Raw genomic sequence first — 25734 nt, 5'->3', positions numbered from 1 at the left:
GAAGGTCCCAGTGATCCAGGACCAATCCTACCTTGGACAGGAGAGATGCAGAAAACTGCAGCCCTGCACTCTACTGCTTTATTGGAGAAAATGACCTACTTCTGACAACTGAGACCAGGTGAGAATCCCAAGATCCACAAAGACAAGACATTTTTTGTCCTGAATATGCTCATTTCAGGCCTTTGATGAAGAATTTCTTTATAGTCCCATCGGCAAACTAAGGACTTCCTGAATTTTTTTGCCTATCTACCCAATAACCAAAAAGAGATTATTTCTGGTAGACTTAAGGAATTTGATTAATAATCTGAACAAGGGTCTTAAAATCCATCTTCTTCAATGGAACACTGGTTGATAAAATTCTTATCTTCTGCAATTAACAACTAATCTGTCATTCTGCTCAATTCTTCCCTGAGGGCATGCCCAGTTGGGAGTTTATTCCACTTGTGTGGTATGACCTGATGACCCAGCACCCAGGAGCTCTGGAGACCCTGTTGCTCTTGGTCATCTGTCCTCAAATCTCCTCCCATTATCCCTCTACTCTAACCTTCATGGAATGGTGTCTCCCTTCATAGGCTACAATCACTTTCAACCTTTGTCTGACTACCCTTCTGCAACCCCCTCAAACAAAATGGGCCTCAATAAATGACCTACTCCAAAGATATGTTCACCACTGCTGCAGCTGAGACCAGATCAGCTGGACTGATAACCACAGCACTATCAATGATTCCATAAGTACAGTAGCACATGATGAGAACAATTCATCCAGCTCCCAAGGCCATCTGCTTCAGTATGGAAAACCCATATTTGTTGTCACTTCAGCTCCAATGTTCTTGCTGAAGCTAACCCCATTCTACCTTGTTCTGTCCTTAATGGAGACAGAAGCAAATAACCAATCACACCCTCCAATATGGTTCTGGGGTTACCATTTTTTTGGGGGGGGGTAAAGATTTCATTTATTTATGAGACAGAGAGACAGAGAGAGAGAGAGAGGAAGAGAGCATGCACTGGGGGAGGGGCAAAGGGAGAGAACCTCAAGTGGACTCTATGCCGACCATGGAGCCTGATGCAGGGCTCAAACTCATGACCCCAAAATCATAACCTGAGCTAAAATCAAGAGTCAGTCAGGTGCCCCCTGAGGTTCCTCTTTAGCTTTCTCATCTGCAAACTCCAATTTCTCATATTTGTCCACATTACTGGTAGGAGTAAATACACTAAATGGACATGAAGTGGAGTTTTAATGCTATTTCACAGCCAATATAGGAGGTTTCCTCAATACTACTTCTGTACATAAATTTATAAAACAGCAATAATAATGGACAAAAATAAAAGACAAATGTGGCATACAACCTGAGTCCTCAAACATACAGCAAAAACAAATTAATAAAAAAAATACAAACTAAAGTAATTTTTCTGTATATTCAAGTAAAACAAAGCACTCTATTTAAAATGTAACCCTCCTGACCCATGTCCAAAACTACCTACCTATGTTCCTTGCTTTTTATTTTCTACAGCATGTAACACCTTTTAATAAGTCCTACAATTAACTTTTTGTATTGTTTACCCCTTCTGATCACTAGAATTTAAGTCTGTCTGTGTAGGAAATTTTTAAGGTAATATTTAATGTTATTTCCCTGAGACCTAGAAAAAAATCTGGCATGAAACAGATTCTCAAAAAGAATTGCTGAATGAAGGAAAGTTTATTCTATCAAGTAAATAGTTATTTCTAAATCATAAATAACATGTGTCTCTTCTACTTTAAATTCTTCAATAGATTGGCAAAGAAGTCAAACTCCCTCTCTCTTCGCAGATGACATGATACTTTATGTGGAAAAAGCAAAAGACTCCACCCCAAAATTACTAGACCTCATACAGCAATTCAGCAACATGGCGGGATACAAAATCAATGCAGAGAAATCAGTCGCATTTCTAAACACTAACAATGTGACTGAAGGAAAAGAAATTAAGGAATCGATCCCATTTACAACAGCACCAAAAACCGTAAGATACCTTGGAATAAACCTAACCAAAGAGGTAAAGGATCCATACTCTAGAAAGTGCAGAACACTTATGAAAGAAATTGAGGAAGACACAAAGAGATGGAAAAACATTCCATGCTCATGAATTGAAAGAATAAACATGGTGAAAATGTCTATGCTGCCCAGAGCAAACTACACTTTCAATGCTATCCCTATCAAAATACCACTGACATTTTTCACAGAGCTGGAAAAAAAATCCTAAAATTTATATGGAACCAGAAAAGACCCTGAATTGCCAGGGGACTGTGGAAAAAGAAAACCAAAGCTGGGGGCATCACAATGCCTGACTTAAAGCTATATTACAAAGCTGTGATCATCAAGACAGCATGGTATTGGGACAAAAACAGACACATAGATCAATGGAACAGGAGAGAGACCCCAGAAACGGACCCTCAACTCTATGGTCAACTAATCTTTGACAAATCAGGAAAGAATATCCAATGGAAAAAAGAAAGTCTCTTCAATAAATGGTGCTGGGAAAATTGGACAGCCAGATGCAGAAGAATGAAGCTGGACCATTCTCTTATACCGTACACAAAGATAAACTCAAAATGGATGAAAGACCTAAATGTGAGAAAAAAATCCATCCAAATCCTAGAGAACATAGGCAATAACCTCTTCAACACTGGCCACAGGGACTTCTTTTTTTTTTTTTTTAAAGATTTTATTTATTTATGTGACAGAGAGACAGCCAGCGAGAGAGGGAACACAGCAGGGGAGAGGGAGAGGAAGAAGCAGGCTCCCAGCCGAGGAGCCCAATGTGGGACTCCATCTCAGAACGCCGGGATCACGCCGTGAGCCGAAGGCAGACGCTTAATGACTGTGCTACCCAGGCGCCCCCACAGGGACTTCTTTTAAGACATGTCTCTAAAGGCAAGGGAAACAAAAGCAAAAATGAACTTTGGGACTTCATCAAGATAAAAAGCTTCTGCACAGCAAAGGACACAGTCAACAGAACTAATAGGCAACCCATGGAATGGGAGAAGATATTTGCAAGTGACATTATGGATAATGGGCTGGTATCTGAGATCTATAAAGAACTTCTCAAACTCAACACCCAAAAAACAAATAATCAAATCAAAAAATGGGCAGAAGACATGAGCAGACATTTCTCCAAAGAAGACATACAAATGGCAAACAGACACATGAAAAATGTTCAACATCACTAGCCATGAGGGAAATTCAAATGAAAACTACAATGAGATACCACCTTACACCAGTTAGAATGGCAAAAATTAACAAGACAGGAAACAACAAGTGTTGGCGAGGATGTGGAGAAAGGGGAACCCTCTTACACTGTTGATGGGAATGCAAGCTGGTACAGCTACTTTGGAAAACAGTATGGAGGTTCCTCAAGATATTAAAAATAGAGCTACCCTATGACCCAGCAATTGCACTACTAGGTATTTACCCCAAAGATACAGATGTAGTGAAAAGAAGGAGCACGTGCACCCCAATGTTCATAGCAGCAATGTCCACAATAGCCAAACTGTGGAAGAAGCTGCAATGCCCTTCAACAGATGAATGGATAAAGAAGATGTGGTTCATATACAACAGAATATTAGTCGGCCATTGGAAAAGATGAATATTCATCATTTGCATCAACATGGATGGAACCAGAGAAGATTATGCTAAGTGAAATAAGTCAAACAGAGAAAGACAATTATTATATGGTTTCGCTCATATGTGGAACATATGGAATAGTGTGGAGGACCGCAGGGGAAGGGAGGGAAAACTGAATGGGAAGAAATCAGAGAGGGAGACAAACCATGAGAGACTCTGTACTCCGGGAAACAAACTGAGGGTTGCAGAAGGGAGGGGGGTGGGGGGATGGGGTAACCGGGTGATGGGTATTAAGGAGGGCTCGTGTGGTGATGAGCACTGGCTGTTATACACAACTAATGAATCATTGAACACTACATCAAAAACTAATGATATGTTGGCTAACTGAACATCATAAAAATAAATAAATAGAATTCTTCAATAGATTCCCATAACCTTCAAAATATAGTCCATACTAGCTAGGCGTATAAGACTCTTCCTTCTAAGGTGCTCCTGATGACTTTTACAAACCTATTTCCCAACTCCTCTACACATCACCCTGGAAGCCAGACACACCAAAACACAAAGATGTTCTCAAGCACATCATGGCTCCCCATCATTGTGCTTTGGTGCACACTATTTCTCCTGCCTAGAATGACTTGCTCTTCCCACCCCTTACCTGACAAATGCTTACTGACCTTTCAAGAGAAAAAATAAAGTGCCATGTCTGTAAAGCCTTCCCCAACCTCTCCATTCTCACTACAATAAAATACCACTGTCTCTTTCTGTGTTCCCATGGCAACCAGCACATCCCTCCAGTACAGTGCTTGTCATGTTGCTGTCATTGTTTGTCTATTTGTCTGTCTCACCCACTGGTGAGACCTCTCCAGCCCACAACACATCATGTCTTTGCATCCCCACCAGCTGGCTGGTGATTAATAATTGCTTGGACTTAAATTTAATCCAAAGTACGGGGGGAGGGGAAGAGAGAAGTAGACTTTGGGGTTTAGTTCGTTTCTTTCACTTGCACCTGAAATCTATGCTTTCACCGCAGACATACAAGTCAAAGATATAAAAAAAAGTGGAACAAGCTTCATTCACTGGTTTTACATTGAATCAGAAGGGCCCATTTGTCTTTGCTAATTTAAGCTATTAAAGCTGTGTAAATCATACAAACTACTATACTCACCCCCTCTCCACTACATGTCCAAATAGGGAGCCAATAAACACTAGAGAATAATTTAAGTATGTATGTTTTTCACACAGAGAAAATGATACACAAATTCTACACCAAAATGACAAAATGTCAATGATCACAGGTTACTTATGAGATAAAGGATATGTAAGAAGGAACCACATGAACAGGACTTCCTACAATTCTTCAGGTGCACATAGGGGGAAAAAACCTAATTAATCTTGGTAATGTGATCCCCACTGACCAGAAGTTCAAAGGTGATGCTGGGAAAGGAGTGTGTCTCCGGAGTTATCAGGAGCAGCCTAGGTTGCTGAGTGAGCCCCATGGTTAATCCCGGCAGTTTTCACTGGCTGGGTACAATTTAATCTGCTAGTGAGGATTGATAAGCAAATGTCTGTAATATTATTAATGTCCAGAGCCTTTGTTTTATCTCATTAATATTGGTGTAATCATGGTGAGTTACCACTTGTCTAAAACTCTGACGATTTTGGGCCTTTAGGGGAGAAAGTTCCTGACTTTAAGGAGACTTAGGAAAAAACCCATTTACTACATTTCCCATTGAGCTGTGACTTCAGCTCCTTCTGGAACTGGGAGGGCTGAGTCCATGGGTGCTCACACTCACTCTTTCTTCTGCATTTCTTACAGTTAATCCACTGTTTTCTTTTATCTGTAGAACACATGTACTGGTTCCTCCACAGCCTTGGACAAGTGTCAGCTTCCCTATTCTTCAACCTCCCCCTCAGACTAACCAAAACTAAAGCAGTCATGACCTTTCCAACCTTAGTGTCATCAAACATCAGATGCCCTTAACTTTTACTGTCTTTATCTCCACTGTTATTTATTCCATCACTTAGCCTTTGGTCAACAACTACGTATGCCAGGTCCTGTATTAGAGGCTGTTTGCTCATTACCTTAGATGAAGAAGTTGATGCTCAGGAAGCTTCACTGAGCAGATGGTCACCTGGGGAAAAGCCAGAAAACAGTTCCTCACATGCTCGTTTTCCCCTGCCCTTGGCTCTGGGCCTCCAGGCCCACACCAAGCTATGGTGTGTAGGTCAGAGGTGGAGGGGCAGGAAGAGGAGGCTCCTGTGGCAATGGTGACCATGCCGCAGCATCTACAGCCTGGAGGAGAGTGGGGCAAAACCCAGGCTGGCTTCCTAAATTCTACACGACTTCCCCACCTATTTACTGCTTCTCCCCAGGACACAAATGATCTGGAAATAAGTGTCAAGACAAACAAAAGTATCCTCACACATGGACTCAGAAACACATGCCCACAAACACCATGCCTCCACACACACACGTACACACAATCATTCACTGGTTTTACATTGAATCAGAAGGGTCCAATTGTCTTTGCTAATTTATTAGCAAAGTCATGTTGTTCATTCTGAGAACAGGATGAACATCAAAGAACATGAATCTGTGTTATATATGTCTACTGACCGCAAGGGCCTGAAAGGCAACTTGACTATTCCATCCTGCACAGCTATCCCATTCTACAGAGCGTTTAAAAAGTTAGTGGTACTAAGTGCAGAAAGAGAATCTCTGCTCCTATTAAAATACTCAATGATTATTTTGCTCAGTGACCCTGGTATGTTTTTCTCTGTATAATGTGGAGGAAGGGGACTGAGGGGAGCTACCCCATCTTATTGCCACACTCAGTGGCTGCTCGGTTGAGAACATCCTGCCAACTTAAGCATCCGCCAGGCTACACTGAGTTCCTTGTACATTTGGGACACAGAGGATTGAAGTGCCTTCCAACACCAGCAAAAACTAACATTTTCTATGCTGTCCAGAGTATTCTAAAGTAAGTATTTCATAGTCAGCCATTACCCTCTGCAAAGCTCAGGAAGTGATGAGTCATGGCTGAATGGGGACTGCTGTGTTCTATAAGCCATGCAAGGAAGCTCTGCACTTGGGTTCCAAAGCCCGAGCAACATTTTACTTAGATGTGTCTAGCAGAATAAACACTGAAGTTCAAATATGCCTTTGTGAAATTTATCTTCAATTAAGACCCATGGTCTTTATATTTGTGAAGAATTAAGGTGTTAAAAAGACATTCTGTGCTCTGCTAGGCTGTGTCTCAAGAACCTCCCCTCTTTAAAAAAGGTTCTCAATATTGTGGCATTTTTTCCATTATAAATCACAAGCGTGGACAAGCCAGTGAGCAAGGGACAAACAGTTGCTTCTCCTCTGAAGGTGCATATGCAGAATGGCATAAAGATTCCGTCCTCATCCAAAGCACGAGGCACAGTATTTATGCAGGCATTTCAACCAGACCATTCAGCTGACATCTGTTTATGTGGGGCCTGTGTGAACACGTGCACAGGAGTGTGTGTCCAGTCTTCTACCAGCTGAGAACAGAGAATGTTAGGGCTGGAAGAAACACTAGAAATTGTGTAATCCAACTCCCTTATTTTCGAGATGAGAGATTTCAGGCCCAAAGAAAGGAGGAGCTATAACATGGTGGAACCAGAATCTGACCACCTGGGTTCAAATCCTGGTGCAACCATTGATTACCTAGCTGATCTTGGGCAAGTTACTTACCTTCTCTGGGTCACAGTTCACATGCCAACTCATGGGGATATTTTAAGGATGAAATTATATGATTCATGTAAAGAACTTAAAAGATTCCCAGATATATAATATTATATCTGAAACTAAGTTTGGGCCAAGCCGTAATCTAAAACTCTGTCTTAATGACTTCCATGCTGTTTTCCAACTTGGATCATCCCTTCTATTGTACAAGATGTTGTAAAAGGATAAAAAGAACGAATGAACATCAAAGAACATGAATCTGTGTTATATGTCTACATACAGAGGTCCTTGTCCTAAAACTTACATGGATTTCCAAATACCATTACAGCACATAATTTCCCCCAATAAAATGCAGCAAAGTATAACTGACAAATTTAAGGGGCCCCTTTAAACTCTTAATGATTCTATAAATATAGCCCTAAGGTAATTTACAAAGCTAGTAAAATACATTCCAACTGAAGCATTTACTGTAAGTTTTTACTGTTGGTGACAAAAGTACCTGAAGCAGTTTTCTATGTCATACAATCAAGCCACCATAGAATTAAAAAATCTTTGCTTTCATTTATACAGAATTTCTATTGTCTCGTTTTGAAACCCAACTGTTCAGAGTCTAAAGGTGGCAGGACTGAACGGACAACCCCCTAAAAGTGGGAGCTACGAGTGACAGGTCAGCACTCTATTTCTGGCACAGGGCCTGGCCCACGTATGTATGCTTTTGGAACCAAACTACTGTCTGGCAGATTAGTGCCAGCCAGCCATATCTCAAAATGTTTGTTCACTAGCTGCTGCTCAAAACTTTGAACCTGGCATCCCAAAGCCAGTTTAGGTAAATCAACATGCAACATACAAAAGTACGGGTTATTCAAAAGTTGACTATATTAGACCTGAGGCCTGTCCATAGTGACAAGCGCCCACAAGGGAATAATAAAGACCCAGAACCCATAAGAGATGAGGGACAAAGAAAACATGAGAAGGGATTCAGGGCATCAATAGGAGATGCCGTTTTAAAAGCCCTTCAGGCAGGAAGAATGATCTGAAAGAGGCCTGGCATAGGCAAGGTCTAATGGTGTAAGCCTCCATGTCCCAGATGGCGACTCAGACAAGAGCACAGGGGCTGTGAGTTGGCAGAACCAGGTGAGACTCCCGATAAAGATGGCACCAAGCGGGCTCCTAAAGGTGAGTATCCAGACGTGGGTGGAGGTTCCAGCATAGACTCAGTGCCCGGGAGTAGGGGAGCATGAGGGAGCCTGCTTCCAGCACTGAGTGCCCACAATGGCCAGGGCTGGGCTGGGCTGGGAGGAAGAAAAGAGACTAAGTGGAGAAGACGCTACCAAGGGAGGCCAGGATGAGCCCTTAAGGGTCTCAGGGGACAAGCAAGTGTTCAAGGCTCAGTGCGGGCTCAGGACTCGTGAACACCTGGAAAGCCAAGCCTCCAGGACTACCTAGGACAATACTCAAACAAGAGGTGAGCCCCAGAACTGGGAAAGCCTTTTATTTCCCAGGGCCCTCTTCCTCAGTAGATGAATGTTATCTACCAACATAGCCTGGTACTGTCACGATGTGCCATGTCGTCAAACACATAGTAAGAAAGGTAGATAAAAGGAAACACACAAAAAATTACTTACAATAAATTGAGCAAAAAGGACTCCCGACATACACAGGCCACAATCCAGGCCACTGTAATGGGAGCACAAATTCAAGTGCTTTGAAATGTATCACACCATCAAATCACTATTTGCAAATTAGGAGATATATCCAGGCCACCATTCAAAAGTAGAAAAAACTGGTAGTCCTCAGCCTCTTACTTTTGCCTTGAAGTTTCACACAAAGCTAGTGAATTACGGCGGGTAAACATGACCTAGAAGGAATCAATTTATGCAAATACATTTATCTTTTATAAGTTCTAGTTAAATAAGTTTTTATTTATTTGTTCATTTAAGGAATCTCTACACCCAATGTGCGGCTTGAACTTACGGCCCCAAGATCAAGAGTCACGCGCTCTTCTGACTGAGCCAGGCAGGCACCCCGTGAATCCATTTCTTAAAATACTTTTCTAATTTCCAAATCTTGATCAGATGTTGGCCTGCTCTCTCCCTACCACACCAAGATGTGAACTGTGGGAACTCACGCTATGAGCCATTTCTCATTCACAATTATCCGCCCTCATCTTTCTAATGCAGCAGTTGATTTCGGAGGCAGTGTAGCAGAGTGGTTCCGAGTGGATACTGCTGCCGGAGGACCTGGATTTGATGGGCAACTCTACTACTTCCTGGCTTGGCCACGTTGGACAAGTCACTTAATCTCTCTGTGCTCTGTGCTCTTCCATTATCACATGTCACTTACCTACAAAAATGAGTCAGAAATAGTATCTATCTCATAAGGTGGCTACGTGACTTAACTCAAGTAACATACATAGAAATCACCAAGAATAGTGTGTGGCATAGACAGCACCATGTAAATGTGTCCTATGATTATTAATGACACCTTCTGGTATAACAAATTTGTTTTTTACCCTTTATTACAATCTTGTACAGTTCATACTTTTTTAGCAATAACATGCAGTATAGCTTTTTTGCTATAGCAATTACATTTTTTTACAAACAGAAAATAAAATTTTGTTGAATAAGTGAGTGAATGAATTCTTATTCCACTAGATATAGGCACCGGTATTTTACCAAGAAACACAGACATCTGAGTACACACCAACCTTTCCCTAAGCCGCTACAGAATTGACACAGTGGTTCTTAGATGAGGTCTATTTTCATTATTTATCTCTACAGCAGGGTGTGATAATGAGCTCTGCTGACCTCAGGCATCACGTAAGATAATGGTCCCGTGAATGAAGGTGGAACCGCAAACCACTAAAGACAAAGTCACTGTTATTATTGGAAAGAAAACTGGGAACGAAAACCAGAATTTCAAAAGGTGATGGTGCTGGGATGATCCCGTTCACAAAACTTGAAAAAAATGCAAGAACCTGAGGAGGCCCAGGGCTGCCTCGTGTTCTGGCTGGTGAACATGGCAATCATTCATGATCACTCACATTTATAACTAGGCAAGGGGCTTCCTGTGCATTGTCCCCCTTAAGCTTCACAACAAACTTATAAGAGGTATTATTGGACACCACTGGGCCCACCTGACCAACGGTAAACCGAGGATGATGATTTGCCACAGTTCAGAACAGCCAATGTGTGGCAGGGTGTAGACTCACACTTAGGGGTTAGGACTCCAGTTTCCAGTATCAGCTCTGCTAAAAAGTGGTTGCATGACTTTAAACTCTGGGCCTTGGTTTTTCATACCTGAAAAAAATGAGGAAACTGAATAGAAGATTTTTGATGACCTTTCTAGCATTGAACTTAACTTTAAACTACTCTCAGCGTTAACTTCCTAATTATGTCCTACTGGACAACCATGGTATTCCTTGTCTTAGTTCATGACCCTGCTTCCTAGGCTGCTGCCCTCCTGCACTGAATCCTTGTCTTTTATCTTTCATTCAACCCAGCAGCTTCCATTATCACAAATACTCAAAGCCCTCCACCAGTCCCATGTCATTACTGAAGATCTGGTTGACCCTCCCTTCAACCCCCAGACCTGCAAGTCACTAAGTGACTAACAGCCAAAATAGAGCCTACCAAAGATCTCCACAGTGGGCGAAGCACTGTGGAGATGAGGCCGGCAGCCAAACGTAGTCCTCTCTACTCAACCTTCCATCCTGGAAGGCTTTCTGTTGAACTAACATGCAGCTTCAGGAAGGACCCACTCAGGGTCTAGGCAAACAAGCCTGCCCACCCACCCTGCTGACTGATGAAGCAGCCAGAAGTCCCTCTCTCCAGACAACAGCCTTGGAGAATTGGAATCCTGTGGGAAAGATGAAACAGTAGATTCCTGGGGGGTGAGGTTTGCCCCTCTGGTAAGCTGGGGGTGTCGTCCACCTCACATATTAACTCTTGCAGCTGTTCAAAAACAAATCCACTTCCCTCATGAGGCAGAATGTGCTTCACAGCCCTGGGACCATGGCCGTCTCCTTCAGATATTCTTGACCATGAAGGAGACACATCTGCCCTGCAACCACACCTCCCTCGATGCAGAAAGCACCCATACCCCATCCTCAGCGGAAGAGCATCAGGACCTCCCCTGCTGCTCTTCATAACAGTATTACCAACAACCCAAGCATACCACAGGATGGATGGACATACACAAACCCCACTTTCTGGGGATGATAATCATCTGGAGAAATGTTATTCCTCTAGGCTATTACCCATCTTAATGAATAAATAAAAATGATAGTTTTTCAGGTCATATGTATGTTCTAGAAATGTGAATAATCTCTTAGCTGAGGAGTAAATCAGCACTTCTGGGACTAAGGACGCTTCATTGTATAGAGACTTCCATGCAAGGGTGCCACCAAATATATTACCTCCAGTTTAAACTGCAGGTGAATTTCAATTATCCACAATCATGAGTGAAAACAGGACTAAGGACGATCTCCAAAGAACTATTTACGTATGCTTCACAAAGAATTTTTGTACCTTTTTTTTTTTTTTTTTTTTTTTTTTTGGTATGAGCCCAGTATTTAGGGATTTTACTTCATGGCGAATAGTGAAGCCCCCTCAGAAGGGCTATATTGTCAAAGGGCTTAGGGTCCTGTGGGCTCCCTCCTACTGAGCTCCCCAACACTTCAAGCTGAAGACAGTGCAAGCAGCTATCTAAAAGCCAGCCTCCTCATTTGCTGTCCCTCACCTAAAATGATAATGAAGCGTTTTGGTTTAATGGACCTCCTGCTAAGGCTGCAGCAAACACAGAAATGCAAAAGTAAGTAAAAAATGGTTCATCGTGTCAATGGGTGATTTTATCATATTCTCCAATTAGTCATAGAATTATAAAACTGAAACATGATTTCCCTCTGTAAAATCCAAGTTCCTGCCTACCCTCTGGCCTCTAAGTGACAATGACAATAGTGATGCTGACTGTACAAGGAACTGAACTAGGCACTGTACATACACTGCCCTGATGAATCCACTGAGGTAGGTATCAATAACCCCATATTGCAAGGATGAAATAGACTCCAAGAAATGGAAGGAATGAAAGTTTCTCAAGTCTGCGTAGCTCCAAAGCCTACCTGTTTGTCCCTTCAGTCAGGAGACCTGCTTCGTAAGGGCAGGCTCTCCAACTTGTTCATCTTTATATATTTCCTTTGAGCCAAGCACAAAACTAGACACAAGGTGGACCTCTAACAGGGATTTGTAGAACAAAGTATAGCTGATCATAGTGTAGCTGGTGATATAGTTCATTTATGGCTTGAGAAAATATGTCCAGAATACCACCAGAGCAAATGTCAGCCATTTATTTAACTACCATAAACCCTGGGTTTGGCTAGAAATGCTAACACTTTTGTAATTCTTGTTTTCCCCAATGATTTCATGTGCCAACTGTATTCTTTCATGGAAAGAAGATATAAAATGTCTTAGAAAAACTTAGTAATGCAAGTTATGCAGCAACCACAATGGACACTGGACATCCAGTAAATTTTGTTGACCTGACTAAACGATTGACTAGAATTCCCTGATTTCTAAAGATGGAATTTCTGTACTCAAGCGGAGACTCAATCCCTTTTCCCAAATCACATTCCACCATGCTGTTTTCTGTAAAAGATACGGTTCTGGGAAAACTACAAGCCCCCGTCACAAACCTGATCACACTGGAGATAGGGTTAAAAAGAAAAATGCAGTTTACAAACAACTTGATACACATTTAAAATATACTGTGATACAAACTCCTGCAGAAGCATTCATTGACTCTGTCCAAATTTTCTATCAGCTTAAACACAAATAGCTGGAATTTATGAACAATCAACCAATTGCATTTCAGCAACTAGTACACATTTACAATTCTGTTTTCCTGACCGGCACTGAAACTTTTTTTTAGGGAGCTCCTTATTTTATGTCCTGGGGGAATTGGAGCACCTTCACAACAGAAAATGCAAATACATATAAAGCCTTGGGTTCCAGCCTCACTAGCAGTCAGGGTACAGTCATGTGACCTTAGTTCCAAGAACCCAGTGCACCCTCCTGGGCTTGACCTGGAGATAGTGGTATGAGATAGAAAGGTCAAGAAGAGCCCATCCTGCTGGTTTGTATTGCATGAATCCTGTCACATATGTCACCCTCACCATGTATAAGAAGAAAGCAGCAGGACTTCCAGTACATCAAAGACAGAAATCAGTAAGTCTTCCTTTGATTAGCTCAGTTCATAGACGATAAATAAAAATTCGGGAGGATGCTGAGAGTAAAATGATTAGCCATATAATCACGTGCAAATATGCACATTAAGTGCTCAGTTCATTTCTACATTTATTGAGCACCTACTAGCTGCCAGATTGCTATTCTACACACTAGGGCTATGAAAATAAGGGAGACAAAATCCACGCCCTCAAAGAACTCATAATCTAGCCATGGAAATAGGTACACAGATCATTTACTCACAACCGTAATTACTTAATTAGCTATGTCCTCCTGCCCTGCTAAAATGGAGGCCCATAAAGTCAGGAACCCTGTCTGTGCTTTTACTACTGTCTCTCTAGTTCCCCAAGTATCGGCCCATAAAAGGTGACCAATATCAGATGAATAAATGAGTAAATGAATGAATGAGTTCAATTCATTTAAATAGAAACACCATGATAAATGTTATACTAAAGAACTATGGAGTCCTGTGATCAGGGTAGAGTTCACAGAGGAAACACCTGCTGACCTGAGTTCCAAAGATAAATACGAATTTCTCAGAGAGAGAAGAAAGGTGAGGATGCTTGACAGTAAACAACAAACAGAGGCCGATGGTAAAGGATATGCCATGCTCTGCAGAAGAGCAGGTAGTGTGACAAGGCCAGTGTGGAAGATGAGCACACAGAAGAGGCCAACAGTGTAATAACAGGCAAAGTCGTATCCCTGAGCTAACTGCTATGAAGGAGTTAGGGAGCTACCCTGAGCAAACATCAACTTAAGAATTCAGTGTAAACTTCTGGGTTGAGTCTTATCATGCCAATTGCAACAAAAAAACTCTACTCACTGGCTTACAACAGTAACTGAACTACCCACTCTTTTATATGAGGCCATTGTGACTACAGGAGGATACTAATGAAGTAGTAACATATTAGTTTACAGCAAAAGCTTTGTTCAAACATTTATTGAGCACCTACTGTGGCAAAACTATGAGATACCGGGACTAAAAAAGATGATTCTCCTCATTAAGAATCTATGTAGATTTGCTTATAACTCACTGCCACCTTCTATGGCAGCTGTGTGCCTCGTAGACCTCCAACTGCAATGGGCAGCTGCTGTACTCAAAATCCATCCTAACAACAACAACAACAACAACAACAACAACAAATTCATCCTCTTGTTTGTTCTGAATCTCTGCTTCCCACTAGCCAAAAAATCATCACCAAAATCAAGCTATCCTTTTAGAAACAGAACTTTTAGTTTCCCATAAAATGCGTTATCAATTTTATGAATTGTTTTAGGCATCCAACCTCTCTGGTCTCGCCTCATATTCTGTTAGGTTAATCACAAGACAAATTTGAAGAGGGGAAAAAATTTACATACACTGTATTTTAAAGTCCCGTGTAAACCAATATCTGCAATTCTGGACTCCGTATAGGCTGTTTCCACCCATTAATGCAGATGATCAAGCAAGACAATAAACATTAGCAAAGCTGTATGTTCATGTAATAGGCATAAATATCCCTAATGAATTTTTTTAGCTTCTTACTTTGAGATAATTTTAGACTTACAGAAGAGATGCGAAAATACTTCAGAGTTCCTGTATACCTTTAACCCCACTTCCCTTAGTGTTATAATCTGACAACTATACGACATTTATCAAAATTAAGAAAGCAACACTGGTATAATACATTAACTACAGACATTTTTCATATTTCGCCAATTTTCCTCATGAATGTCTTTTTTTTCTTCCAGGATCTAATATAGGAGCCCAGGTTTCATTTACTTGTCCCATCTTTTTAGTCTCCTCCATCTGTGACAGGTCCTCAATCTCTCCTTGTCTTTCAGGGCCTTGACACTTTTGAAAAGTATCGGTCAGGTATTTGTTAGAATGTTCTTTGACTTGGGTTTGTATCATTTCTTATCATGATTAGACTAAGATTATGCATGCAGGGAAGAATACCGCAGAGGTGATCCTCCCCTCTCATAGCATCCTATCCAGGGATACAAAATGAGAATATGTTTATTACTGCTGATATTAAACCTTAAGCGCTTGATGTCTGCCAGTTTTCTCTAACTGTAAAGTTATTATTTTTTCTTTGTAATTAACAAATATTTATCTTGGGGGGCGATACTTTCAGACTATTCAAATATCCTGTTTCTTCTTAACCTTCACTGAGTAATTTCAGCACCTATTACCTACAGAAATTATTATTATGGTATTCTAATGAGAAATTTCTATTTTCCTCATTTCATCTACATGTAATAACTGGAATTCTTCCATAGGGAAGAGTTGTCCCTTCTCTTCCATCCCATAACACTTTTTATTCTTGTGAACTACATCTAATGCAAGAATTAGTCTAGGGGATGTTCATATTGCAATATGTAATGGAAAACTTGCATATATTCTAGTACTAAATGATGAAATACAGGTTGCAGATACAGTTCTAAGAATATAAGTTCCACATAAGATATAATAGGTTAACAGTTTCACCTATCAGTAGCTTAAAGCCTTCCTATATGTACCAGTAATAAATAAGATGCAAGGTCATTTAATAAACCATAGCCAAGATAACCACAAATGGTATGGTGTAGAATTATCTACAGTCAAGGACAGATCCCCTAGAGGGCAATTAAAAGCATTTTACACAGCATCCCCAGGGGGACCTCACACACCTTTCCCTTTGCAGGGGAGTGGAGGCAACAGCTTTCCCCTCCCGGGCTCTACCCAATCACTCACTACCAGGAGGCATGCGTTGCCTACATTAGGAAGGTGGCCCAGTTACTTCCCTGGGGAGAGAAAATGGTGTAATTATTTCATGTAACATAGGTAAAGCTGGAAACAGGCAGAATCGAGCTCATCAAGGGTGAACCTATTTGGGGGATTAGGGTGGAGCTATGACACATAGGCACAATCTCACAACTCCTCTGAACTCAGTGTGCTCAGACATCTTTACTCTGTGCACACTAAAACAAATATAATCATCACTTTCTGTAGAGTGATTTTAAGCTAATTTCCATCACTCAAAAAGGTAATTCATATTCACGGTACAAAATTTAGAAAACCTAGACAAACTGGAAACAAGAGAAAAAGGAAAAGAAGAGAGAAAAGAAGACAACGCATCCTGACCTCACGAACTAAAAGAGAGCACTATTAATAAGGTGTGCCCTTTCTATTGACCATTCTTTAATTTGTATGCATTATCTTTTTTACAAAAATGGGCTCACAGTTTACCTACTCTATTTCTTTTAATAGGCTATATTTAATTGAATCAAAGGGGACAGTAATTGTAAGACACTATTTTATGTCAATAAGAAAGAAAAAGAAAACACAAGCAATTTTAAGATGTGGAGACCTCCAATGTTGGAGATGTCACAATGGGGGTGGGGGAGGGTAATTGCTTCAAACTGACTACCTACTTAGGGTCTCTTCAATACTTCTCATGTTATAAAACATGCCTCCCCTGCATCATTTTAATGGCTGTATGTTGTCATATGCACTGCCAAGTTACCTCCAGAGAAGTTCACTTATTTGCTCACTATTTATTGAGCACCTATTTTGTCCTAGGTGCTGGAAGTAGACATTAGAAGCTTCAGGGACTTGGGGAGACAAACACGAGGGGGAAAAAAACCCATATAAATATGTCATTAGAAAGTATTGTAAGGGGTGTGACAGAAAGGTCTGTGAGGCACAGACAGGCAGCCCACTCCTGTCAATACCCAGGGTACCCTTTTCGGACAGTGGCTAGCTGCATTCCTATCATTTGGCCAGGAGGTGGTTCTCTGAGCTCTGAACAGCCATCTCCACTAATGGAGGTCAAAACCTTGGACAGAAAGCACTGGCAGAGTTCCTCCCTTGGGCAATCTTGGTACAGATCAGAAGAGTCGGGTAATAAAAGTGACTAGACGGGAGACCCTTCTCTTGTTCGTCTTTACATCTAACCACAGTGTTAATGGAAGGCCTCAGCACTGTAGTTCTACAAACACGGGGCAAGAAATATTCAAGATAGTTACACCACCCTCAATCCATTGTTATAATGAAGGGAAATGGCATTTTCCTATAAGCAAGACTTTCTGTATGCCTCTGATAAGAAATGAAATTAGAGAAGCTGTATAATCACAGATTGACCTTTATGAGTGAAGCACCCCAGTAAGCAGGTGACGTCAAGGAGTAATGAACAATAATATGTGCATTTGAAACAATCATAAGAAAAATCTACCAAGTTCTTCTCTCTCTCTCATTCTCAGATTGTCCAAAACACTGCAAAGAAAAAAAACAATCAGAAAAAAAATCTTAAAATCCATACCACCACGTGCCTTGTTTATTATTCTGTTCCACAGTATGTCAGACCATGTTAAATTTATGGGACATATGAAAGGGCAGAGGCCAACAGTCCTGGCCTTAAATTGCCATTAATAAACAGTCATTTTATTTTACTGCTGAATCAGTGTCTGGGCTCCAAAGGTCAAGGATTCAAATCCACCTTCAACTGCCACACCACCCGATCCTTAGCACCCTGACAGTCACCTTTCACCTCACAGACAGGTAGGGCCTCTGGAGGACATACACTGTGAGCATGCAGAGGCCCCTGGCCATCTATCTCTCTGTATGTCCTCTCACCCAGTGAGTGCCGGGACTGCTATACTAAGGTCCCACGGGCAAGCAGAGGTAATATGCTGCCAGGTGTGAGTCAGCCCTTGTGCCATGAGAAATTGTGTGCTATGCACCTGGCTCTGTGTTCCAGTCCATCAGGTCCTGGAGTCTGCCCCAGCTCCACTCCAATTTCCCTTTGCAGAGGCAAGCAGAATGATTAAGCATGAATGGAAATTCTGGAGCAGACAGGTTTAGCATAACAGGGAAGCACGTCCCCCAGTAAGTGTAATTATCGTGTGGTCCATGACATGGATGGACAAAGAGGACAAAGTGTCCTCCTTACTATATAATCCTGACTTGGTCCTACGTGATGCCAGATCCTTCATCTTCTCTGTAACAATAACAAAAGCCTAGGTGGCATGGCTCATGTCACTTCCCAATAAAGATGGACCCACAGTTTCTTGTTTACAGGTCACTGTCATTCCAGAAAGCCAAGTAACTTGCAAAACCTAGCCCTTAGTACCTGAAGCACCACCTTCCCAACTGAGACATGTGAGTCTTACCAGCTGGAAGTTGCCAGGTCACTTGGAGTTGGAAATTGGCCAGGTGTTATCAGTCAGGAGGGCTGGTTAGTAAGAATCCGGGGCAGATCTGTCTACAAGTCGTGGGCACACCACTCTGATGAGGGGCAGCTGTCATGGTGTGTAGCTCTGTTAGACCCCAGAATGAAATATGCTGCAAAACTAGAGGTGACCACATCAGTCTCCATAAAGACATGTGACATTGGTGTGTTGGAAGACGCACAGTAAAAATCTTCACAAAAACTTTACTAGTCCAAAACAAAAAAAGGGAAATTAGGGAAGAACCATCTGCTTTCGAGGAAAGGGTCCAGGAGCCCCTCGGTGCTCACGCACACTCCCAGCACCATCACACATCCTCCAGGTCAGTGAGGGGCAGAGAGCCCACGCATGCTCAAACAATTCAACAGTAAAAATTCTAAATGGTGAAAATGCTCACACACCCACATATCAATATCTCAACATTTTTTTTTTCATTCAAAATAATTCTTGTGCCCATGGTACTGACATATAGAAAAAAGACGGGTGGCAGAGATCACATTATTGGCGATAGTGCTGTCTTTGAAGAGGCAGCGACAAACTCGCTAGTTTATAGCTTCCATTCTCAACATGGTACTTCAGGAAGATCACATATACTAGTTAAGGCAATGGGCTTGGGTACAAATTCCAACTGTGCCATCAATAAGCTGTGCTGCATTGTCTCTGTAAGCCTCGGCTTGTTTTGTAGAAAACAGGTTTAATACCTACTTCTTAAAGTCGTTGTGAAGATTAAACAAGAGGCCACGCATGAAGTGCTCACTACAGTGTCTGACCAATGGTTCACAGATAACAAAATGCAGCTAATAACACTGTATTTCTTACTATCATTAACAATTATTACCGCCTGTTCATCAAAAAACAAATTTGAAGCTATAGTTAAGACAACCAAGCCATTTCCCCAGGGGGTCACACTGCATCAGGGAACATAACAGCCCTCAAGAAAGAGGGGCACTAAAGTCACACCTACTTTATAACAATATATCTTCATTAGGTTTCTCTCGCACTACATTTTTTTCCCATTACTTGTATAACCTACATATTAGATTTCTGATTTCTGTTCTTTGCATGTGTTTCTGAAATGTCACAGACGACTGAAATGGATATTAAAATAAGTCCTAAATTTGTATAATTACTTTTTAAAAAATCTAAAACATAAATTTAAAACAACAACAAAAAATATTACTTTGGGAGAAAATCTTGCCTAGCAACAGTTCCCATGAAAACAATGAGAGGAGTTTTCATGGTCAGTAACTCAGCATATCTCTCAATTCACATTGTGACAAGCACAATGACTGGCACGGAGGACACTCAAAGTAAGTAGGCCATGCCAGGGTGGGAGGGTTGCCAAAAAGATTAATATAATCTCGGGCTGCATTTTTAAGCATATAGCCCAAGTTGAGGTCACCTATCACTGCACTCTGTGCCTTCAGACATCTGGATTTGGAAGTCTCATGTGCACATGTGCTTTAGAGAGGACCAGAAACAGAACACAGAGCAATGTGACAGCAAAGCCCCCGTAGGAAAGGGTGGCTTGTGAACAGCACACACCCCCGAATGGAGGGCTCCAGTTCAGGATGTAAAACTACATTATCAGAGATCCTCAAGAAAGAATTCCAGTCTCTAAGGCACCTGTCAACCCTACAGGACATTAATCAAGAAACAGCAGAACTTGAAATCAGTTGGCCTTTCAGTAAAATATACTTAAAAGGAGAAGTAAAAGTCATTTTCCAGGCTACATTAACCATGGGGGTAGGTGGTGGGACTGTGATACTGTGGTTTATAATAAGAAATACATATTCGATCTTAGTCCCTATTTTCGGCACAGAGCTCCTAAAACTCTTGGAATTTCCTAAACGATAAGAGAGCCATAAGATGTCTTTTTTTTTTTTTTAAGATTTTATTTATTTATTTGACAGAGACAGCCAGCAAGAGAGGGAACACAAGCAGGGGGAGTGGGAGAGGAAGAAGCAGGCTCCCAGCGGAGGAGCCCGATATGGGGCTCGATCCCAGAACGCCAGGATCACGCCCTGAGCCGAAGGCAGACGCTTAAGGACTGCGCCACCCGGGCGCCCCCAAGATGTCTTTTGTTATTCACAAGCCCCTTTCAACCACATCTGAGTTTAAGTTAATGAGGTGACTTTTGGAAACCACTAAAAACAGGGGCTGGTTTCCAGGGGTGGCCAATTGTGATTAAGGGGGTGGAACTTTCAGCCCCACCTCTCAATCTTTGGGGAAAGGAGAGGGGCTTGAGATTGACTTAATTGCCAATGATTCAATCAATCATGCCTACGCAATGAAGCCTCCAAATAACCCAAAAGGACAGGGTTTGGAGAGCTTCCAGGTTGGTGAACACAAGGAGGTGCTGGGAGAGTGGCTCTCCTGGAGAGCATGGTGCTCCACCCCTTCCCACACACCTTGCCCTGAGCATCTCTTCCATCTGGCGGTTCCTGAGCGATAGCCTTTATTTTTTTTTTTATTTTTTTTTAAAGATTTTATTTATTTATTCGACAGGATAGAGACAGCCAGCGAGAGAGGGAACACAAGCAGGGGGAGTGGGAGAGGAAGAAGCAGGCTCATAGCGGAGGAGCCTGACGTGGGGCTCGATCCCATAACGCCGGGATCACGCCCTGAGCCGAAGGCAGACGCTTAACCGCTGTGCCACCCAGGCGCCCCTGAGCGATAGCCTTTAAAACAAACTAGCATCTAATAAGTAAAATGTTTCTCTGAGTTCTGGGAGCTGTTCTAGCAAATTAATGCAATCTAGGAGGGGTCACAGGAATCTCTCATTTATAGCCAGTCAGAAAATCTAGACTTGCAACTGACCTCTGATGCAGGAGGTCATGTGGGCCTGAGCCCTTTCCCTGTGGGATCTGATGCTGACTCCAGGTAGACGGTCAGAATCGCGTTAAATTGTAAGATTATCCAGCTGGTATCACAGAGCTGCTTGGTACGGGAAAGCTCCACACATTTGGTGGCCAAAGGTGTGGGTGTTATGTGTAGACAAGGAAAATAGAAGAGATTTTTTTCCTCTATAAGGACAAACAAAATAGCAACAAACAAAAAAAACCCAGAGCTGTCTCTAGCCTGGTGGGGGCAGGGTGCCTGTAGACCATCTTACTCTCTCTCACCCAAATATTCTCTTCCTTGTCCTTGCAACTCCCATCATCCTGGGATTTACAAACAACAGAAAAAGCCTGCTGTTAAGGCCGCAGACTCCCACACCCTCTCTTTTAGATGTAAAATAGATTAGGCCCAATTTGAATTGTTTGTTTACACTTTGGGCCCCATAAAGACATAGTCCAGGAGATTTCTACAAGGCAGTAAGACACACCCCCCCCCCAAGGAGAGACAACTAAATGAGGTCAGGATGCAGGTGTACAGAATCATCAAATCACACAGTTCACCATCAGAAGGGGGTCTCAGAGATCATTTTAATTCTGATTTCACAGAGAAACTGAGGCCCAGAGAGGTTAAGTAACGAACCAGGGTCGCACAACTATGGAATGGGAAGAACTGCCTACATTCACCTCACTGTCATTTGCTTCCAAAGCCAACAGTGAGAGTTTTAGTATCCATTCTCATATGTACTCTTTTATTTATTTATTTTTTTAAAGATTTTATTTATTTATTTGACAGAGAGACAGCCAGCGAGAGAGGGAACACAGCAGGGGAGAGGGAGAGGAAGAAGCAGGCTCCCAGCGGTGGAGCCCGATGTGGGACTCGATCTCGGAACGCCGGGATCACGCCCTGAGCTGAAGGCAGACGCTTAACGACTGCGCCACCCAGGCGCCCCATATGTACTCTTTTAATAATCATGGTATCATAAAGTAATAATATTAAGCTATACTGGACATGTACAACCGACCGGTTTTTTTTTTACCAAAAAGGTAAGAGTCATTATTGATCCATTATTTATAAAACATTTTGATTTTCACCTAAAAAAAAAAAAAGAGAGAGAGAATTTGGAAGTACAGATAAGTACAAGAAAGTAAAAAAATCTATCTAATGCTACCACGCGTAAGTAGCCACCATTAACATTTCGGTGTAGATCGAAATATACCGTCTGCTCCTGAGTATAAAAAAAAGATCATCATCTTCATGTTATTTTATGACCTACTTTTTTTTCACTTAAAAATATATCATAAGCATTTCTCTAGGACATGAAATGCTCTTCTCAAAAATCCTTTGTAACAGCTACACAGTAATTCATCAAAAGGATGTACCATTATTATTTAACCATGTATTATTCCGGGATTGGTTCGTCATGATATTTTAAAATTGCTATCTTTCTAAATTTTGATTATGTCAGCCAAGGACTGAGCAATTCCTTCTAGTCTCCTGTCACTTGAAAATTTGATAAGAATGCTTTTTATCACCTTCACCCAAGTTCTTGACAAATTCCTTAAGATACAACCATTAGGCAGTTCCCACCTGGTTGACTTTTATTCATTCAACAACATTCTTTAGGATCACCAATTAGGAATTCAAATTATGGGAGAGCTACCCAATCATTACAAATATCTGGTGTCTCATTTATTCAATATATGTTTACTCACTTCTGTCTATAAACAGCACTGACCTAGAAGCTATAAAAATGTCTGCAAAGTGTTAGGAATACTTACATGAGTTAGAACTTTTATCACTTTTATTTACAAAAATGTACCTAGATTTGGGATCCTAAAAGTTACAATGTTTTTCACTTTTTTAAAATCTAAGAGACTTCAAAACTTTTCACAAGTTTCTTTTTAATAAAAAATAATCCCTCCAATACCAAAAACATGTTTTGGAAACATATCTGGATTATAAAAATTATTCAAGTTACTGGAGATAAAAAAAAAAATCTCACAATTCAAGATTTAGCTATTGGGCAACAATCATTGATAAGCAATGAGTTTCTGAAAACGGGATGTTTATAATGAAAATACGAATTCAGGTCACCGTAGCAAGGTCCTGTAACAAGAGCAGGAGCTTTGGTTTTGAAGAAAGGGCAATAGGCTGTGCCTGACTTCTTCGAACAAACAAGGAAACTCATGTAGTTACAAGCAAAGAGGAACCAAGAGCTGAAAGCCTCAAGAGAAGAGTTGGAAGAGAAGGACATGCGGTATTTTTGGTGCATATCTTTTTAAAAGGCGGTATTTAATGCTGAAAATATCATGAAAAGTGCATCAGATGTTCTCATTTTAAGTGAGAAGAGACAAAGTATGGCAGGATTAAAAAGTGATTTGGCAAAGTGCCATTGGTACTGATTCCCATCACTATTTTATTATGTACTTGCCCCGCTTAAGGACAAACCACCTTGGAAACTGTGCTAATGAAGTCAGTCCAGAAATCTAAGAAAAATAAATTCCAACATGAACTGGTGATGATATTACCTGCTAGAAGGTGGCATTTTGAAAGGATGCATAAGGAGAAATAGCCTTGGTGTTGGCTGAGGGGAGCCCAGTTTAGAAAATGAGAACCAGGGCTGAAAACAGATCCCATTCTCCACATGTCTGGCCCCAAATGACTGCAGTCTGCATCTGAGGGGGCAAAACTGGGGGTGCTAAGATGCAAAATGTCTGTCATGTCTTTCACGTCCCTCAGCCTCTGCTGGAAAGAACCACAGGCTCTCCCCAGACGTGAGGAGCTCATTATATGGCGCATCTTTCCTCCCACTAGACTTGCTGTTCTGTTCCACATTTCTCGGTGACTAACAATGAGAATTTGCTCAGTCACCACCTGCAGTTGTTTCTCTCACACTTGTATCAACACGTCTGAGCACTGTGCTTAGAAACTGCCAAGAAATAAAGAAACCGAAGTCCAAGAACTGACCTTGAATATAGGACTCTCCTAGTGGACTCGGTGTTTGGGAGATAGACAATTTTTTAAGAAGCAGTGATTCAAAATAAGACATAATGTACTAAATATATAGCAAACAGTGCTAGCTAAAATTTACAGATACTCACCCAGATTCTCCCTCCCTTTGCAGAGAACAGTGAGAATCAAAACAAATTAAAACAAAAGCACAGGAACCACCCATCTGCCCAGCCCATTGCAGGGCATGTGACCACCCAAACAACCACCTTGCCGTTCATCGAACACCCACTCTGTTGTGAACCCAAGCCCTCTGCCCTTGCTGCGCCCTCTGCCCAGAACTCCTGCTGCATCTCCACGTGCTCTCTCCCTTCCTCTTCCTTAGGGAGGCCTTCCCTGACCATTCTATCGGGAATGGTCATTCCCTCTCACTGTCTTATCTTCTTCCCCACTTTATTTTCTTTTTTTTTTTTAATTTTTATTCTTTTTTAAATTTTTTTATTTAAATTCAATTAATTAACATATAATGTATTACAGTTTCAGAGGTAGAGGTCAGTGACTCTTATATACTACCCAGTGATCATTACATCATGTGCGATGTGTTTGCTTACTTCTATATGATTTGTCTCCCAGCCAATTTGTAAATTCCTTGAATGCAGGGCCTCTCTCTGTCTTGTTCATCCCTATAACCCCAGTACCTACTACAGTTCCTAGCATATAGCAAGTGCTCAATAAATATGTGCCAAATGAATAAATCTAAGAGGAGGCCTCAGGTCATGGACCTATAAATAAACCACATCCATTCCTCAGTCATCCTTAAGGCAAAAATTAGGCCTCCTCCTGGTCAGTGTTTTTAAAGGATATAAGAGAGAAGAAAGATTTGCTGCCACACATATGCTCTCAATCCTGATCAACTTATAAAAATACATGTGAACACAGCTGGATTTGTTATTACCCTGGTTCATTTCCAGCCATGGGCTCCTATCATAAATACTCTTTTCACCATCTTAAAGGGTCTCCATCCCTGTTGCCATTTTTAAGAGTTTTGTCTGCTCACCTGTGAATTGGGCTACACAAATAGAAGGACTTGCCTGGTGCCAGGCAGTCTGGGATCCACACCGAGTGCTGAGTACCAAGTCTGAGCTTCCTGAGGGATGCAGCCCGACCCTCAACCCTCTGGACTTGGACCCAACTCCAAATT

General features: G+C 41.5%; 1 protein-coding gene across 6 annotated transcripts in view; it reads right to left on the bottom strand.

Annotated features, from left to right (window-relative positions):
* LOC103681305 (low-density lipoprotein receptor class A domain-containing protein 4-like) overlaps positions 1-25734 on the bottom strand; it is a 153020-nt gene that overhangs the window by 99719 nt on the left and 27567 nt on the right. The window contains exon 3 of one of the 6 annotated variants that reach the window (XR_005831651.1): positions 10451-10613. The exons of 4 other annotated variants lie outside the window; for them this stretch is intronic. The gene's annotated coding sequence lies outside the window, so the exon portion shown is untranslated. The remainder of the gene's footprint in view (positions 1-10450; positions 10614-25734) is intronic. One more of the 6 variants, XR_005831650.1, reaches the window with a different exon arrangement.

The sequence above is a fragment of the Ursus maritimus genome, unplaced genomic scaffold (genome assembly GCF_017311325.1).
Source record: "Ursus maritimus isolate PB19 unplaced genomic scaffold, ASM1731132v1 scaffold_33, whole genome shotgun sequence".
Lineage (NCBI taxonomy): Eukaryota > Metazoa > Chordata > Mammalia > Carnivora > Ursidae > Ursus > Ursus maritimus.
This window is presented reverse-complemented; position numbering and strand designations above follow the sequence as displayed.